At 32.8% G+C, this 18720-nt stretch overlaps 1 pseudogene; it reads left to right on the top strand.

Annotated features, from left to right (window-relative positions):
- The window catches only part of LOC149138681 (uncharacterized), a 40310-nt pseudogene extending 22790 nt beyond the window's left edge, over positions 1-17520 (top strand).
- Positions 17521-18720: the final 1200 nt, after the last annotated feature.

The raw sequence follows: 18720 nt of genomic DNA on the forward strand, positions 1-18720 counted from the left end.
TATAACTACGTGCAGTGACTTCTTTTCAAAAATCATCTTGCGCTTCTTCCAGGGAAAATTTTAAGAACACCCCGTAAATTTACATGTATAATAAATGGGTGAATCTCCATGGTATATAGGAAAAATGGAAGGCGATTTGATCAATAATATGATATGTATATATAATTTTTTGGCGAATCTCTCACCAGGCATGGCGAATATTTTACTCAATTATAAAATCTTGTGTTTATTGAATACACAAATGAAATCATTGCATTTCTTTAAAATATCTTTTGAAATCAAAATTACCGAAATTACATATCGATAACCTAGTGGGTGTAGGATAAAAGTCACTCATGCCATTCACAGAAAGCATGAGAGAAAACCTAATACTATATATAAAACCAAGAAAAATTCAAATTCATCACTTCTAGGGACCTCGTAATCACCCTGCCAATACAAAAGTATGTTCCTATTTGCAATTAGAAAAATTACCCAAATTACAATCTGTTTACTCCAACATATGTTGGAAATTTATAGAAGGATGACTAGTGCAATCAATCCATTCCTTTTAGCCTTGGATTTGTTTCAGTTTAAAACTAAAGTATACAAATATACTTGTCCAATGTCTATGCTTTAACCATTCACCTTAAGATGTTTTTACAATATAATTTCCTAAGTCTATTTAATATCTTCATTATCATAAAAACCAACCTATATCCATCTTAACTCCACATCTACCACTATTAGGGGGATGAAATCTATTTATCCCTTTGAGCACTTGGTAGACCCAGAATTAAGATGGATCGAAGATGATAGAATTTCCCCTTTAAATAGTCTATGCTCACATGAATACCATGGTAGAATTTCCCCTTTAAATAGTCTATGCTCACATGAATACCATGGTACTACCATGGGTTATCATAAACCTGGAGCTTAAAAATTACTATTAGTAATTTATAAAAATTAATAAAATTAATAGTTGATTTTTATTTTATTTTTTATTTTAACCAAGCTAAAATGTTTAACATACATTAAATTACAACATCCATTTTTACTCTTGAGCGGATCAAATATTTTTTAACTCTATGCTAGTTTGCATATCACGATATATACCTCTCGGGGGTTAGTAGATGAGTAAAGATGGATCTATGTTGGTTTAATTCCTCCATTTAAATAGGCTACGTGAAAACCATGGGTCAATACCATGTGCCATTTTTATTTTTATTAATACTAATATTAGGGTTAATAATGTTTTTTTGCATGGTATTAATAACAATCTAGTCCATGGTATTTGTCCCATAGTATTTTGCCCATAGGTTTCACCTAAATATAACGCATTTTTTGAGTGTTCCTAAATATAAGGTGACTTATGGAGTAAATATAAAAAAATGTTTTATTTGTTTACCATACCTCTAGTTTATTTATATTTTTATTAATTTACCATACCTCTTTTACAAATATGGTATTTGGCCCATAGGATTCACTTAAATAAAACCTCTTTCTTGAGCCTTCATAAATAGAACGAGGGTTATGAACTAAATATAAAAAGAGGTTTTATTTATCTACCATGCATCTAGTTTATTTATATTTTTATTTATTTATCATACCTTTTGAGTAAGTATAAAAAGGCGTTTTATTTATTTACCATACCTCCACTTTACTTATATTTTTATTTGTTTACACCCTTGCATGTATATAAGGTGACTTATGGAGTAAATATAAAAAATGTTTTATTTATTTACCATACCTCTCATTTATTTATATTTTTATTAATTTACCATACCTCTTTTATAAATATGGTATTCGGGCCTTTGGCCCATAGGATTCACTTAAATAAAACCTATTCTTGAAAATGGGGAATGGAAGGTTGTAACTCCTAATTTCAAGGGCTAAATTTACCTTTTTTACCCTCTCCCTTAAAATAAGGTGGTCTATTTGAGGTGATTTGTAAAAATGTACTATGATACAAAATATTCGCCCACTAAAAATTTAAAACCCCTTAATTTCGCCAAAGGGCGAGCATTCGCCCCTAAAATTTTCTATGGCTTCTTCAGATTAATCATCCTGTTCATGTCAGTGGCCAAATCAATTCCTAAGAGTACGAGATAAGGATTGTTGTCATCAACAATCTCTATCACTTCAAAGTCTGCTAGTGCGCTCGCTCCCTCAATATCCATTGTGAGTCCCTGCAATCGCCCCATGGGTATTACCTTCTACTGGTTCGCCATTCGCAGCTGAATAGGAGACAATTGTAGCATTGGTCTCCCCATGCACTCCCATGTTTGCTTCAACAGCACGTTCGCATCCGATCCTAAATCCAGAATTACTTGGTCCATCTCATATTCTCCAATTTATGTGGTTAACCTAATTTCTCTCCCCATTCTCATCTTATGCTTTCCAATCTTCCGGACTATGCATGGTTCTCCTGGCGTGGTCTCAACACATTTGTTAATGAGTTCCTGTAATCCCTTTACAGCTTTACTATCGTGTAGTAACTTAATGCATGTTTACAGGAATGTCGTGATCATAGATGGGTCCATCTTCGGCTCCGGTTTATCCTTGCTTCCTGAAGTGGAGGCATAAGTGAAGCTCTTCTTAGCTTCCATGAAGGTTTCCTAAGTTTGCTCCAAATCAAACTCCGCTTCTTTTGTCGGAGCTTTGAAAACCCAAGTACTATCTTCAGGTTGTTTACCTTTGTCATCTCCCATCGTGATTCCACTTTGGAGCATAATGTTCACATTTGGATCTTCCTCGCATGACTCAGACCTCATCATCTGCAGGTTCTGAGTTGGGGGAGGCAGTAATGATCCTTTGTCATGTATCCTAGCTATCAGCGTAGGACAGTCTTCTATCTCATGATAAAAAAATTACAATATAGACATGATAGACGCGTTGGGTTCATACAATCGCGGGCATAATGTCTCAGCCCTCCGTAATTGTAGCATATCAGTTGTCCATGACCTCTTCCAGGTCCTCCTCCACCTCAACCCTGTCCACGCCACTGAAATCATGTTCGTGCCACTCCTGCATTCAGGTCTAGGGGCCATCATTCGGCATGAACTCTGTAGGTTGGAGTTCTATCCATCATCAACTCATAACTCCTACAAGTGTGCTCATCGTTTCCCACCGACCTACAAAAGTTACATAACAATTGTTGTGAGTTTTGCATTGTCCGTATCATGCTTTCCACCTATTTCACAAATCGTGCACCACAAAGCAGGTGCCACAAGAGGTCTTGCCTATGCTTTCGGCCTTAACGGCATCGGTCCTCCTCTTGCGAGGTAATTTGTGAACACTGGGCATTGGTCCTTATCATGACCCTAACCCTTTCATTTTACGCACCACACCTCTTCGCATACTTCTGGTCGAGCTGTCTTGTCCTATTTCAGACTTTGCATCTCAAGGCATAAGTTTTTCAACTGCGTGTGGATCTATTGAACTCCCAAGTTGGGATCCTGTATCAGGGTCTCATGCAGCCTCATCACAATCTCTAAGGCCTCTTCCTGAGTCGTTAATTTCTGCTGAGATAACACGCTCCTTAAATGTGGTGTTAGCGATGCAACAAACCATTCACGATGTTATCCGTCTGTCAGATTCATATTAGCTTCGCAAATCGTACACTTCAACCTTTGATCCAACTCCCAAGGAATCTCACCTGGTAGCATCGTGATTTATTTGAATCCAATGATCGACTATGCTTCAAACTTCAGCCTACTAAATTCTGTGTTTAGCACTTCTGAGTATCCGCGATTCCCACATTTGGGTTATCAATAGAATGCTTAATATACCAAGTCAGTGTGCAATCCTGCAGAGTGCTGACCAGTGTCGCTTTCTTTATATTATCATCTGTAACTCCCTGCACTTCCCATACAACTCTTATGATGAACCAAAATTGGTCTAGATCCTCATTTCCCACTCCCTTGAACACATGCAACTTTATCGTGCTTGCCATATTGACTCATGGTGGCGGCGGACATGGTATGGGTGAAGATGGAGGTGAAGGCAGTGAAGTTGGTGGTGGTGTGGGTGTGGGTGGTATTCGAGGAATTCTTTGCCTTATCAAATGGATCACACTTTGTGAAGAGACCTTCGCGAGCTCTTCCTCGTCCCCTTGCAGAGGTGAAATCAGAGGGCTATTCTTTGGTCCCTTACTTCCTTCGTTTCTATATGTTTTTCCGCTTTGCGTAGCTTCGAACATAAAACTAATTGCATAACCCTCTTTTCACACAATAGCATTTTAATCCAAGTATTCAGAGACTTTATGTACTTACCTTGTGGTCCTTTGAGGAAGCATTGCTCTACCTCGATATAGTTGACTGAAGTGTCTACCGCGAACTCAGTAATGAATCATCCTATAATCCGATCGAGCTAGTGATCAACAAAACGCGTGATCTTATCCTCCGATGCTTCCAATCTACACACCAACTCTAGGGTCCACAAAATAGGACCGTCGAGTTTCCACCTTCCTTGGCTATCTGCTAGTTTCGCAATCCACTCGTACAACTTAGTAGCAAAGATACGAAGGTGATTTCATGGATATCTATGTATAGGTAGTAGTCTAACCACTCTTCTTTTGTCAGTTGCAGATTCTTGTTCTCCTGCATCATGAACTCATGAATTCTAATGTCCAACCAACCTTCAATTTCCTTCTTAGCTGGATTCCAATGATATGACATTAGACATCTCTATGCAGATTCCGGTCTCGGTAATGAAACCATGTGTGGGCTTGAGGGGTCCTAACCCAGGTTCGGATTTAATTAGCTGAACAAATCCCTACACTACTGGCCCTTTCAGCATCAGCCCATAGAGCGTGGACTAAAGTCTTACTCGAAGCAGTATGGAGGGATGCTGGAACCAAGTTTCCGCACCCTCGAGATGTCTGACGGGTCAATTTAGTCCAACTATGAATACCTTCGCAAAGGTCACTTCGTGCACTATACTAACCTGCGATACCTTCGCGACCTATTTTAACCGCCTTCGCGCAACCCTCACCAGGGGTTGAGGTGCTCTCGCACTGCTTATGGCAGCAATCTAAGTTATTTACCTAAGTTACACTGTGGATCTTGCTTATCTTCTTGCAATTGTTAGTTATCTTTGCGTAAACAGATACTTATCTCACATTTACTTAATCAACACAAACATATAAGTTTGCGCACTATACAAAGAGTGAAAATGCAATTCATACCCAATATACACAAAGAATAAAAACAAGAAATAGATACACATAATTAATGCGAGACTTATCTTTGTTAATGCTTCAATGGTTACAGACTCAACTCACCCTGTGCAATTAGCTGCAGGGGTCCACACACTCAGCTGCGGACTACTAGGCCTCTGCACACTCAGCTACAGAGCCTTCTCCTACTCTACAACTGAAATACTCGACTATACACTTCAGACAAGACTCAATTCTTCATCCTTCATTCTCTACTTCTTTTACAACTTAGAGCCTCACTCTATTTATACAATCCCATGGTCCACGAACCATGGGTAGATCTCTAAAGTCAACATTACATTACAAAATTAAGGGCGGACAACCTTATGACTCGTGTACAAACTCCACGCTCTGCGCCCACAAAATGAGGAGTCTTTACATCAAATTTACATGTTTTGACCAAAATCTGGGCTTTAAGCCCAAAAAATTCCCTTGGGGGATCTCGCACCCAACATCTTATGAATGTCAACTCAAATTTTTTTTATCACAAACTCATGGAAATCATAGGACATAGGAACCCATGTAGTGGAAAAAGAAAAAGGAAGAGTAGAAAAGGAGTAAGTGTGGCTTAGTTCGTTATGCTTAGAACCAAAACAATCACTGGTATGTGGACTGTGGTTGCTCTAGGCATATGACTGGGGACAAAAGTAAGTTCATGTCTTTTGATGAAAATAAATATGGAAATGTCACCTTCGGAAATGATGCAACAAAAAGGTAAAAGGAAAGGGTACAATTAGTTGGAATAAAGGCAAAGGCAAGGCACATGACGTATTGTTCTTAGATGTACTGAAACATAAATTGTTGAGTGTAAGTTAGATGTGCAATAGAGGTTATGGTGTCATCTATAGAGCTCAATATTGTGAGATAAGGTCATCTACAAAAGGAAACATATTTATGAGAGGAATCTGAACAAAAAACAATGTATATGTTTTGAAGGAAGACAATGAAGAATGTTATTTGGGCAAACAAGATGAGTGTTGGTTGTGGCATAGGAGACTAGGAAAACTAAACTTCAACCATGTCATCAGACTTAGTAAAATGAGCATTGTAAGATATTTTCCTAAGATAATGAAGCCCCAAAATCCTATTTGCAAGTCATGCCAAATGGGGAAACAAGCTTGTGTTCTGTTCAAGACCAAGAATCAACTATCAACTAGCAAGCCATTGCAACTAATACACTTGTATTTGTGTGGGTCTTCTAGAACATAAGCACTTGAAGGTGAGTGTTAATTCATGCCAATGATTGATGATTATTCCTAACTAACATGTGTATCCTTCTTGAGAAATAAATCAGAAGCATTTGAGAAATTTAAAGTCTTTAAGGTGCCCATAAAGAACCAAACAAGCTACAAGATAAAGTGCATACACTTAGACAAAGGAGGAGAGTTTACGATAAATCAATTTGTAGAATTATATGATGAAAATGGAATAAATAGGAAGTATACCATTGTGACCACACCCTAGTAGAATGGATTTGTTGAAAGGAGAAACAATTTAGTACAACAAATGGCTAGAGAGATGATGTAGGAAAGGAATATTCCTCAAAACTATTGGGAAGAAGTTATTTACACAAAAATTCACATACTGAATAAGGCACATCTTATACCCAACTGTGATAAGAAACCCAATGAATTATGGCATAGAAAACCAACATCAATGAAACATTTCAAACTGTCTAATAGTAAGTATTATATTAAAAACAACGGCGAGAAATTGGGAACGTTTAATGCTAGGTTAGATGAAGAAATCTTCCTAAGGTATTAACCAAAACGAAAAGGGTACATGTGCTACAATAAAAGGCTTCATAAGACTTTTTATTATATAGATGTGAAGGTTGATGAGGAACTACCTATCAAGAAAAAGAAGACATGCTTTATCAATACCCTATATCAACAAAACAATGAAGAGAGGAAGAACATGTTGAAGATGTGGAGGAAACAAAGACCCATTCGAAAGAACCCTCAAGGTATATACAAAAGTACCATCCTAAAATCAAATTATTGGTGATAAGAATGCAAGGGTTAAAACAAAAAGGAAACTTGTTGAGACAATAGATCAAGTTTAGTTTTCCATGTTGTCCATGATTGAACCGGAGACATTTTTTGAAGCAAGCAAAGATAAACACTAGATAGGTGCCATGAATAGGAAGAATGGTTGTTATCTCCCCCACCTAAGTTTAATTATTGATGATGATAAATATTAATATAATAACTTATATTTCTCCTCACTCTTCCCTTGAAGAATAAAAGAAAAATATAAGCAATTTACACATAATAAAAATATTATAAAGATATTTACACAAAAAATATTATAATGAATATTACTCAACAAAATTAGAATCAATTTCAAAATTAAAAAATAATTAAATTTAAAATATGTAATGTTTTCTATATCCACCTTTACAATAATAGAATTTGAAAAAATATCATTAAATCCAAATTCCATCCATATTACCATAACCATAGTCCACTATTTATAACTATAGACAATTTTTACATTCTAATGAAAATATTATTAGGGAAAAGAACAACAACAGCCACAAATAAATAAAAAGATTAAAAATAAGAAATTGCTTCTATCAATAATTTTCCAGCTTATAAATATTCTCCTTACGTACATATTTTATTTAATTATATAATTGATTAAAAATAAATGATCAAAAATATGTTTTATTTTTTTATTTTTATTTTTAAATTTAAATATGAGTATATATATTTTGATTCTTATTAATGAATATATAAAAATTAAATGATGAACATGTATAAAAGTCAATTTTAATAAATATAAAAATATTTGTTTTATAATACATTTTATATATTATAAATATTTTTAAAAAATTATAACAACTAGCTATATTGTTATTTTATTTGAATTTATTATTGTCAATTAATTTTAAATAAGATTAATATATGATTTAAGCATATATAAGTTCTAAAGGTTAGTTTAATTAGATCTTTGTAGTTAAAATACTTATTATTATTGAGAGGTTATTAGTTCAATTATCTTCACACTCTCACTCTTAGGCTTCATGGTTAAGCCTACAAGAAGTGATCCCTTTATCTGGATTTTCCTAATAAAATATTATATGAATGTAGCACTCCACATACAAAAATGAGTTTTATATATATATATATATATATATATATATATATATATATATATATATATAGATATATATAATTTTTTTATAACAAGAACAACATACTAAAACAACAATAATAAAAACTAAACTTAATATTTTTTATAATTAAATTCAAAAGGAAAAACATAACTATCTTTGAAATAAATTTCAACCTTGTATCCATAATTACTACTAATAATATTTGATAGAGATATAACAAGAACAACATAGTAAAACAACAATATGCAATAAGAATTCAATGTCATAAGCAAAAACCACACTAAATTTGAAATTAGTTGATATGACATTTTTTAAAATTAAATTGAAAATGGAAAAAACATAACTACTTTTAAAATAAATCCCAACCCTTTATCCATAATTACTATTAATAATAGTTTATAGAATTTAAATCTTTACTATTAACTTAATATTTATTGATAATTAAATTAATATTTTAAAATTCCTATTTCATCATAAATTATCTTTTTATTAAAATAATATATAAAATATTATTTTTTATTAAAATAGTATTATATATTTTACTTTACCATGTAAAAAAAATTAATCTCATTATTACACCAGTATTAAATTATTTTAAATTCGAATATAAATAAATAATCTTGAAACACTTAAAAGCTATTGCTTATTATTTTGTATATTTTGTCGAAAGTGTAACTTGGTATTAACATGCACATGTTGCTATCTAATATAGATTTGGGCCATTAGATACATAGAAAATGTAACTCTTAGATACATAGAAAACGTAACTTTTTAACTTGCACACATGTTGGAATTTGATATAGTTAATCATGGAAATTGGATCTATTAAAATGCAAACTCTGCCTAAACTGTGCCTTAGAGAGTTGAATTAGGTTAACTATGGCTATTGAATCCATCAAAAGTGAAACATTCAACCATCAGATATCAACCATTAATTATGGGTTGTTTATCTACACCAATATCAACCATCAGATATGCAAGTGTGTAAGTGGCATGTTGTGGGAGGACGTGGGGAATGGACCCTGCGTGTTTTCGCAACCACTAAAGAAATTCCACGGGGAAAAGTGAAGTTGAAGGGAGAATCTCTCATCTTTTTTGGAGTTTGGTAAGTTTACAAGTGAACCATGGAGCAAAGGTAGAACCCAAAGGAAGAAAAAGTACTTGCATGTGTACTAAGGGAAGATGTGCAAACTCACTGCATTTTCAATGATAACGGAGGACTAAACATATATATAATTACTTAATTTTAAGGTCAAGATTAAGCGAAAGATAAAATATTTAAGTTTAAAGTCATGATTAAGCGAAAGATAAAATATTTAATTTTAATGTCATGATTAAGCAAAAGATAAAATTGATGTGTAAAGTTTTATTGTTTAAAGGATAAGGGACTTAATTGTTTGCAACGATTTGACTCCTAATGTATAAGAAGGAAGACATATTTTACCCTCTCTAATTTATGACCTATGTCTTTTTAAGAGGAAACACATGATCTTAATCCTTTGTAAGTGTGTGTGTATGAAAACTAAGAAATACACACACACATGTACTTAGCAATCAAAGAGAGAGCACAAATACTACTCATATAATTGTATGATAGTTGTAGAGAAGAGTTACATGTACTTTTAGTTGATTTAAAGTACTAAGATAGTGAAAAAGGCCATAACTTTTAAAATTTTCATTGATTTTTTCATTATCAACTTGGAAGGAATTTAGGGCACTAAAATGACATTTTTGGTTAGTGAAAATCCATGAAGGATGTGTAGCATTGATACAAAAAGTGTTTATAATTTAACTAAAATAGCTCGGAAAGAGATTTCTCACGATATATTACAACTGTGAAAGTGAGTTAGTGAGAGTAAGTTATGACTAAAACAATATAAGGGGAAAATTAGGGATCAATTTACTTCCAAAATGTGTAACTCTTCAACTATAGCTTAGATTGTGACACAAAATAACTCCAATAGAAATCTCTTTAAGAACAAAGCACAACCATGGAGAAAGAATTGAAATTTGGGCATATAATGTTTCAAGGAAACAAAAAGATGTTGTAATAGAATTATAAGAAAAAGTTATGAAATTTTGGCCAAAAATTTACATGCCATACATATCAACCATAAAAGTATTATTGAGCAAACAAATAACTAATAGAGAGATACCAAGAAGGAGCATACATCTTTCAACCCAAATTTTTTATTTCAAATAAGGTCTATTGGTGGCCTATAGGAGTAGAATATTGATGAGGATTAGACGTATGATAAATGCCCAGGTGACTGATAGTCATGAAGAAGAGGCTAGAGGTATGAATTTTAGCATGGGTAATGTTGACACAAAGTCAAAAGAACATGGAATGGGTAGGTCAGAGAATAGAAACTTAGAGGAGACCATGAGGATTCCTAGAATGGAGGAGCTCAATTCTAAGAATAACAATGAAAGGTTAATGAAGGAAAAACATCAAAATAATACTTGGTTTCTATAGAGCTTAAATAGTTTACAAAGGTGAATGGATAAGATATTTGCTTTGAGGCAGGTATAGGAACACAATTCAAAAGTTAGGAGAGAGGATGTTGAACATTTAAGGATTTATAGGAATGTTGGTAGCCATCAACATCACTCATGAAAACATTTAACTAAGTGAGCTTATGTTTCCTCATAATATGGGAGTAATCTACGTATATCACTATTTAAACAACAAAGAAGGAAACATGACTTGGATAGCTTGCAAGGAAATCTTAGGAAGATTAAGGCTCCTACATTTGATGGTGAGGATAAGTAAGGAGAGGAAATTAAATCTTCATTGCTAAATATAAGAATGTAGCTCTAGTTGTACAATTACTAATCCAACATAGAGGCTTGAAATTTTAATTTACCACTTGAAATGAAAATAAAATATGTGGTGGAATCAACTCAATGAAATAAAAAACTTGAATGTGAGGAAAATCTCATGGAGGAAGTTTAAAAGGTACTTGAAAAATGAGTATTTATTGGAACATTAATATGAAGGAAAAAATCAAGAGTTCTTTCCATTTAAGATGGGGGGTATGAAAATGGAGGAATATGGAAGAAAATTCATCGAATTACTAAAAAATGTTTGTTTAATTAAAGATGAAAAAAAATACAATGATTTGTAAAAGGGTTGTAGTCATTCTGTGGTGGAAAAGATAAAATTTGAAGATCCAAATACTTCCACGAAGTTATGTAGAAGGAAAAATACTTTTATCAACGAAGTAAGAATAAGCTACTCTTCCAAAAAATTGGGGTGACATGGAGAGCGCCAAGTTGTAGCAAGGAAGGAAGGAAGCAATACATACCTTCATTCTTCAATGGTAGATTTAAAAACAATCCACATTCAAGAAAATTACGCAAACATATTTACAAAACAAATATTATTAAAGAAGTTGTGATTGTGTTTAACATCTCTTGGATTATAAAAGAAGTGATAAAATGACCCTAACAAAGTATCAATTATAGTATCATCAAGGTGGGAATTATTAAAATTTATGACAACGATTAAAAGATAACTACATTGTATAAACCAACATTTTGTTCAAGTAAATATGTGGTAGTTTCTATTATGGGTGGAAATTCATGTAATGAATGTACATGTGCCAAATTACCTAAAGATACCATACTTTTGCCCATGTGTATTTCCTTTACACATTGTTATGCCTTAATAGCATAATTTGTGTGGTGTCAGTGTTTCTTTTATTATTTTGTAACATTACTTTTTTGAAAACTATATTTTATATACTCGCAATTAGATGTTAAATTTAAAAATTATATAATACTTATAACAAGAAATAATTTCATAGAGACACTCTACAATTTAGTCGGGGGGAGATGTTTTAATGTCTGTAAATGTGTGCAAACATTTAAATGTCGGTTCAATATGAGAGAAATGTTGTAATATCAAAAAATAATAATAATAAAAACATAATATTGGTAGATATATGTATTATGGGGGTTTTAATAGAAATAAAGATAACAATAATTTTTTTATTTTTTTTTGTCTCTAGGAAGAAGCAGTTTATAGGGCAATATGGGAGAGATGTTGTAATATCAAAATAATAATAATAATAAAACATAATGTTGGATCAATTAAAAAATAATAAACTTTTTCAATTCAAATTTGTTATGTTATAATGTTTTTTTCTTGTTGAGAGCCACTCTATAACCTAATACAGGAGAAATGTTATATTGTCAGCCCAATATGTGAATCTGAGAGATGTTGTAATGTCAGTAAATAAGTGTGAACATTTAAATGTCGAACTTAATATATTAATATGGTAAATAAGCGTGAGCATTTAAATGTCTAACTTAATAGATGTTGTAGTGTCAAAAATTAATAAAGATAATAAATTGATACAATTAAGTTTGTGATATTGTAAATTTTTTTATTAAAAAAATTAAAAAAAATATAGGGAAAAATCATTAATACATGTCACATTAATATTAATTTAAATAATAATAATTCATATTCATAACCATCAAATTTTAGAACATATAATTAATAAATATGTAAAAATTTAATACATTTAATCAATAACCATTTAATTAAAACGAAAAACATTTTTAAATATAAAAATGTGAAAAATATATAAAATACAAATAATAACTATAAATTAAAATTGATTTGATATATTTTAAGAATTATATATATATATATATATATATATATATATATATATATATATATATATATATATATATATATATATATCGATAGATAGATAGATAGATAGATAGATATAATCAATCAATGCTATACATATCATATTAAAAAAATCAAATCATGAAATTTATAAAACAAGTATATATGTATGTACTTTTAATAAAATAAAAAGTAATAATATTTCTAAATATAGATATGTGAAATTTATATAAACAAAAGTAATATTATTAAAAATCAGCATAGTTCCATCCTATCTCAAATATACAACATTTTGAGAGGAACCAAATCAGGGTTAAACCTTTCTTCAAATTTTAAACTCAATAAAATATTTTCATGATAAGAGATTTGATCTCTTTTAGAACTTAAATAAATCCCGAATTAAAATATATGTATACTAATATAATGATAAATCTAGTAAAAACAATTAATACCTATAAAAAAATAATATAATACCATATCTTAGTTAAATATAAATATAAACAAACAAAAATATATTTATATATAAGAATATATATTTAATAGATATCATTAAAACAAATGATTGATACTTGAAATACATATGTCAACCTTAGAAATGTATAAAAATATATTTTAATCACAATAAATAATACAATACTATATTTAATTTAATTATAAACAAAAATAATCCTACATGGGCGTTTTTAAAGTAAATGGGTAGGGATAGGTTTCCACTATGGGGATGTGGCAGCCCACCCTCACAAGTATATTGAATGACAATCAAGTTATTAATACCTTACTTGAGATAAGAGGTATGTTGGATCCTTAATCCTAAGACCGTGTACCACAGTGGCCATATCATAGCCTTGTCCTCAATGAGTGGCACTTCTATCTTTATAAATCCAACTCTCCTCGTAGTGTGAGCCTACCTAAATTCTGATACTGGACAACCCTTTGTATGTTTAATTGTTATATCCTCAACTTAGATATTTCTCTATGGGTCTCTGGCAGTTCAATCCAGTAAAAACTTGTTAGGCCCTTTTATAATTTCCATTATCGTTCTTAGTAGTTGGAGTCTTAGTCAAATTCTTCAACACCCTAAGCATCACTGTGGAACTTTCTCCTCATCCTCCTAGTTTGTAGGTCAAGGTTCACAATTTCCACTCCTGGGCTTATATAAGTGGCATGCAAGTCAGAGCATCGGGTCACACATAGGTGATAATAGCTCATTTTACACCACCAATTATGGAAGCTAGAGTCTTGCAACATTTCATGGTTCAAAGATTGTCAGACTAGGTATGTTTTCTTATCCAATTTTAGTTATGACTTTCTGAGTTGAATTTTTTTATTAATGGCCCATTCTTTCTCTATTGCTTCGTGTTTTTGAAATTCTTTTTTTCTAAACTCTCTTTGCCTCTTTGGCTAGAATTTATCTATTTGGCTAGTGGGTTATTATAGAAATTTTGAGGTAAAAAATTGGCTTTAAAACAATTACAACAAAAAGCGAATTTATGAGAATTAATAGGATTCAATATGACTATGTCAAACGTGACGGATGATTGACCATTTTTGGAGTAAAAAGGTAAAAATATAAAAAAATAAAGAAATATTTTTCAACTCGTATTTTCAAATTATCTTTCTACGATTTTACTCAAAGTTTGAACGGTAACACTCGTTGGATGTAGAATTTAATTTTGCATCCAAGGAGTACCCATGTTGCATACTTTCGATAATGTGAAATACATGGAAAAACGTCATTGCAATCATATTTTTCATGTAGTTTACATTTTTTGTGTAGTTAGATCGAAACATGGGTACTCCTTGGACGAAAAATTAAATTATACATCCAACGAGTGCTCTTGCTCAAAAATTAAGTAAAATCGTATGGGGATAGGTTGAAAATACTAGTTGAAAAAATAGGTTTTTTTATTTTTTCCTCCAAAACTTGATGAGGTAATCTAATATTATTTTATTATTTTTACTATTATTTTATAATATTTTTTAGGAACCCCATTTTAGACCTCAAAATTTCTCTAATGACTCACCTCTTGCTTCCAGCCTACCTTGCCGATACTCATTCTTGTTTCTATCTGCTTTCTCTCTCTATTACCTTGTAATTGGCTAGCAAATTTTCACTCCACCCTCTCGAATCTTGCTCTTCCTTCTTGCTTTCATACCCCCACCCCTCCCTTACGTGACTTCTTTTCTCAAGGTCCTTGCTCACCGGTTTGCCTTATATTCTATCCTTCTCAACATTTATGTATGGTTTGGTTTCGGTTCATGCCTCGATGGGTGAATGCATCCACTGAAGAGCTACCTATTATTAGGAGTGAGCCTCTCCGGGAGATACATATATGTATCACAAGCTTTAGCAATTTGCTGCTCGGTTTTGAGACTTTATCCCAGGTCCCATCTAGGAAGAACTTTCTCACATGGAGTGTGAAGGGGTCTCCAATCAACAACAACTTTTAGATATGGAAGTCTCAGTACATCTAATTGACTTGGTTCTAGATGTCAGATATACCCATGACTGTCTTAATTAATACATGTATACCATTGATTTGAATTTACATCTTAAATATCCTTTAAGTAGAATTTTGTTAGATGATTTTGAGCACAATACTAACATCTTACACTCCCTAGATCACCTCCATGGTCATCTCAAAAACATCGATCAACATATGAATCACATTGAATACTATTTGGGCATTCCTCCACTAGCTTGCAACACCACCAGAAATAATAGAGATCTAATTTAGGCTCGTTGCTATGGATTCTAACTTGTTTTTGCTCAATGGCCTTATTTTTGGATTATATAATTCTCTCGGGATGAATTTTCAGTTTTGTCTCTCTATGGAAAATCGTAATTTTAGCTAGGGTCCAATGTCCCTCGTGAAAAACTATTGTAACATTTGTAGAACATCCATATAAATCTCACTCTAAAACAAATGTAATATTTATCTATATTTAAATAATTATAATTATAATTTTATAAACAATTAACTAATAAACAAAATAAAATTTTGATGATGTAATTCCTCCGTCATTCATATATATAAAATTAATTCCAGAAATGAAAGAATCATGCATTCATTTAAAAAATAAAGTAAATTAATTAGGAAAATATGATGACCAATTCGATCCTTATTATTATAATAAATATTTATATTATTTTAATAATAAATATTTACGCCGTAAGGCGTTTCCCTTTGAAATCAACTTTCCTCTTGGGTTACGTGTACATTTCTGAGCCTTTGATTTAAGTGTTAGACGATGAAAATAATCTTACCCATCCAATTGATTAGACGAGTATACTATCCGACCCAGCAGATCGACGCTTGTACTTCCAGGTGTAGCAAATGATATTCTGACCCTCAGAACATACCCAGTCTGCTACAGGACCCATGAGATGATTCAAGGAGGTCTTGCTCAGCCTAAAAAGGGCTTGGATTATCACCACTAGATGCCTTGGACTGTCAGCGGCCCCTCATCCATGATGATCTCCTCTTTCATTTTACTGATGAAGAATTAGTCTCTGCCCTCAAAGAATCAGATAAATCCATGAAAGAAGCCGAGGCAGAAGACTTGGAGCTCCAAAAATTGGAAATTGAGGACAAAAATGGCAAATGGCTTGATGGAATCCATGAGAAGTATGAGATTCTCAAAATCCAATTCAGGGAGAAGCTGGAAGGGTTTGTCCTGCCCGAATGAGAAGAAAAATACAGAAGGTATTGCCAGCTGAAGGTGTGAGAGTGAAGCATATCAAAAGTGGGGAGGATGTTCAGGTGCCCAGAAGATTGGTTGCCATATTCCTCTTCATGACCATGGCAGATTTTATTGATCAGCTATTCAGTTTTCAGGACGTTCTGTTTGATAACAACAATGGAATTACGACGTATAAGGGGAATACATGGACTGCTCTCTGGCCTGGGGATGGTAAGCCTGGGCTTTGGATGAATTCCATTTCTCGAATGGGAGCTCTCTATACTGTAATTGTGAGGGAGGAGAAACTGCTCCAGAGGGAAGAAAGGAATCAGAAGAACGAAGAAGAGAAGAAGAAGAGGGGTTTTGAAGAAATAGAGCTTGTGATCCCCCGTGTTTGATCACTGCAGAGCTGTTCTATTTCCATCAGATCAGGTGACTGCCAGAGATTTCTATTGGGAAGCTGTTTGTATGCCCCCTGGGGAGAAGACCCATGAGAAGGCGGAGACCCTTCTTGCAAAAGCCTGTGAGCTTAATCCTTTCATAGGAGAGCCCCGTGTTGTTCTTACTCAGATATACAATTCCCAGGGGAGATATGATGAAGCAGATAAGGAAGCAGAGACAGGGCTGAGGCTAATGTTAGAGTGGGGTACAACTTGGGACAAGAGGATGTCATGGGAGGGGTGGATTGCTTGGACAAGGGTGTTACTGATGAAGGCCAAGGAGAAATCGTGGCCTCACACCTCCTGGGGGATCTTGAATTTAGGCCTTGTCAAGTAAGGCCAGAATTTCAGATATTAATGTTATTCTGCAGGTTGGGGGATCTTAAATTTAGGCCTTGTCAAGGCCAGAATATCAGATATTAATGTAATTCTGCACGTATAATTTTATTTTTCGCTTAAATTTGCTGTTACATAGTAAAATTTATGAAAACATTTTAATGTAATGGACTCGAAACAAATGTTTGTTTGGATTGAAATATGCCATGGATGCTTAGAGTGATTTTTACGATGGTCATATTGAATTTAAATTTTCTAATTTTCTTCCATATGTGATGTAGAAGTGTCTGATAAACCACTTGGCGTTTTCATGCATCGATTCAGAATGTTGAAATCAAAGTGTTAAGTTTATTTTATTGGCTCAAAGTTATATATGTATTTCATGTCATTCTTGTTTCCATTTTCATTAAGCTCTGGAAACTTTAGTTGTTGGTTGCATTTTAGATTTCACAGAAAGTTTCTGCATTTTGTTTGTTTTGCACATATTATCCTATGCTTGATGTGCATCTCACTTTTGCTAATTTGATCAATTTTTAAACATTGTTGTTTTATCCTTAATATGTTTATTATTTAAGCTACTAGCTTACAACAATTAGGTATTCCACACACTGTGTGGCTTGACCATAATTACTGGTAGAAGGAAGGATCATCTTTCCACTTTGTCTCAATAGGCAAATTACAATAGTGAGGTGAACATTCTCTTTCAATCTGACTGCAAAAAAGGATAACACTTAAGGCATTTCAAAAGGTCCTCTCAAACTGGGGTTGTCATGATGAAAATCTTTAGTTACATAGCATTTATAGTATTTGAGCTTCAAACAGCTAAAAGCCAACTACTAAAATGGTTGTCTTTAAGAATAATAGCACTTAATTGAAAAAACAAAACATCTAAAACCAGTGATGTTTCATTCATTAATTTTACAGATTGAAAATATCGCTGATATTTATTTTAAAATTCAACTATAATTTCCTTAAAATATTTCAAACACAGGCATTGCCCATTTTACTATTGCCAAAATAATCCACCTTTGCCTTCACTCTTTGCTTCTTGATGATGCTTTCTTTATTTAATCACTTATGCATTCTGATGGAAATTTTAAGGATTGAATGCAAGTGGAGATAACACAAGAGGCAAGGACGTATACCAGGAAGTGAGAGGAGAAGATTCATTATATCCATGGCTAGCCCATGTAGGAAGCCATAAAGAAGACACCCGATTCTCCTTCTCACGGTCTCATCTCTCTCATCTCTTGGTACATTACTTAAGAACAAGCGAACAATTTTCTTCGCACAA

Source organism: Pinus tabuliformis, chromosome X, assembly GCF_031772625.1.
Source record: "Pinus tabuliformis cultivar Carrire ecotype Pingquan chromosome X, CPIR1, whole genome shotgun sequence".
Lineage (NCBI taxonomy): Eukaryota > Viridiplantae > Streptophyta > Pinopsida > Pinales > Pinaceae > Pinus > Pinus tabuliformis.